This window comes from Corvus brachyrhynchos, unplaced genomic scaffold (assembly GCF_000691975.1).
Source record: "Corvus brachyrhynchos isolate BGI_N302 unplaced genomic scaffold, ASM69197v1 scaffold255, whole genome shotgun sequence".
Classification (NCBI taxonomy): domain Eukaryota; kingdom Metazoa; phylum Chordata; class Aves; order Passeriformes; family Corvidae; genus Corvus; species Corvus brachyrhynchos.
In genome coordinates this window covers 4,810,675-4,812,770 of record NW_008238358.1, presented here as the reverse complement: position 1 = coordinate 4,812,770, position 2,096 = coordinate 4,810,675, and the positions used below count along the sequence as shown (strand labels likewise).

The window sequence follows — 2,096 nt, the reverse complement described above, 5'->3', positions numbered from 1 at the left end:
ATCATCGCGGGCTAAATGGGGGATGAGTTCTCAAAAATAAAACCAGCAACAAATCCCCGAGTTTATTTTGAAATATGTCGAGGAGATAGAAGAGTTATATAAACTCTACCTACGTTACCTATATATGTATATACATCCATATTCACATTGCCTATATACATATATATATATGTATTTACACATCTATTTCTCTCTGTAGAACACATATTCATTGTAAGTACGCATTTGTGAACGTATATATGCTTTACTCATTTCATCTTCATTTTCAAGCTGTTAGTGCACAGTAGAAAATCCGTCGTTTGGTATTTAGCGTTCACATCGACGGTCGGTGGTCGCAGTGCACCGTGCTGTCGCACTGCAGGAATTTACTGACTCGCCATTTACCCCAAAAGCAGCCAGTTAATTAACGGTGAAGCAAAACGCCTGACTAAACCATACACAGTGAGGGTGGAAAGGTGCGAGTCATGCTCCGGGTACATATTTTGAAGCCATAGAAGGAGTTGTTCTTTAATCCACCCCCGAGCACCCCCCCAGCCTGCTAAGCCCGAGCCCCACTACAGTAAGCTGTAAGATCTCTGTCCCCCACGCTTTGCCTGTTTGCACTAGCTGGCCGCCCTGCGCTCCTGCAGGTCTTGGGGATTATTTGGGACGATTCGTTTTCAACATAGCAACAGTCTTCAAGAGTAACATGGAAAATATGTGCTGCGTTAGGTTTCGCTCTCAGAATCCCTCCTAGGTGACACAGTAATTATAGCTACTTGACTATAAATCTCTCCAAAAACTTTGGAAAATCTCGTCCTTGAGCTGTTTTGAAATTATTTGCAGCCTGGGGAAAAAGAAGAAAACAAAAGCAGGATGTTCTAACGAATTCTAATGTGCATGTGTGTGTCTGCGGGTCCGTCTGCTGACACATACGGATACACATATGCATTTATGATTCCACTGGTTTGTGTGGGAGTTCGGCTTTTTTCTAAAGGGCTTCCTTCCTTGCTTGCTTTTGTTCTTATTCTTTTTTTTTCTCTGATGTATTTATTTATTTATTTATTTATTCTTTTTTATTAATATTCAAGTACACATAGGTCTGTTTATGCTCTTAAACATACCTATGGAATTGTAAGTATTAATAGCAAATAAACACGCGTTTATATATATGGCACATACATATATATTTATATGTACCTGTTTATATATACATGGCACATATGAGGACTGTATTTTATATCTATTTATACACCTATAAAACGTGGTATGAGTATAGATGTGTCGGTGTGCTGAAATTTTCGGAGCACAGGATTCACAGTCACATTTCTCGCACTTGCTTCGTTTCCCGATGTGTTCGACAGAATTTTTGACTCATCTCCTTTTTCTTTTTTTTTTTTTGTGTTGGAAGGAAAGAGCCGATTCCCAGTCCACTCTTTACTGACGCACGAGCAGTATAAAAACACCATCACAAAGCAGCTGGCAGGAAGCGGCAGCCTTGTCTCCCTGGCGGTGCCGGGGTACCGCTGGCACTGGCTGCCATTTGGGAAGTCACGTTGGGCTCCCGCTTAGCTGCTGCAGGTTGCCTGGAAGAGAAGTGCAGCCTGTGTTCCCCAAGTCTGGCAGGGCTTTGGTGCAAGGAGGGGAGGCGATGTAAACTGCGGACCCGGGAAACCCAGTAAGATTAGGCAAAGATATACACGTTGGTTTTGCGTTCTTAAGAACTGAAAATCCCGTCGATTTATTTTCTCGTTCCTCAAACAAATATAATTTCCACGGGATGTTTTATGAGAGCTTGGGACAGAAAAAAAAAATCCGAACAAAGACGGTATTTCACCCCTCGGTTGGCAGGCAGCTGTTAAAGGTATTTACTGCTCTACTGCAGTGCGGCACTCAATGCTGCTGGATGGAGCAGTAGAGGAAAAAACAGGAAGCGAAAGGAAAAGATGAGGCGCAATAAACATTGCAGCAGGTCGCGGAGGCCGGGCGGGGCGCGGAGGAAGGGTCTCTGCGAGAGACAAGAGGCAATAAAGTGCATTCAGCGGCAGCAGGCTCTGCCCAAACTCAGCACTCGCCTCCCATCACCCGCGGGGGAGGGGGCGGCGAGAAGGGGAGGC

At 44.2% G+C, this 2,096-nt stretch overlaps 1 protein-coding gene across 1 annotated transcript in view; it reads left to right on the top strand.

The window, feature by feature from the left end:
• Nucleotides 1-2,096, top strand: part of HOXD4 (homeobox D4) — a 13,679-nt gene that overhangs the window by 879 nt on the left and 10,704 nt on the right. The window lies entirely within an intron of this gene.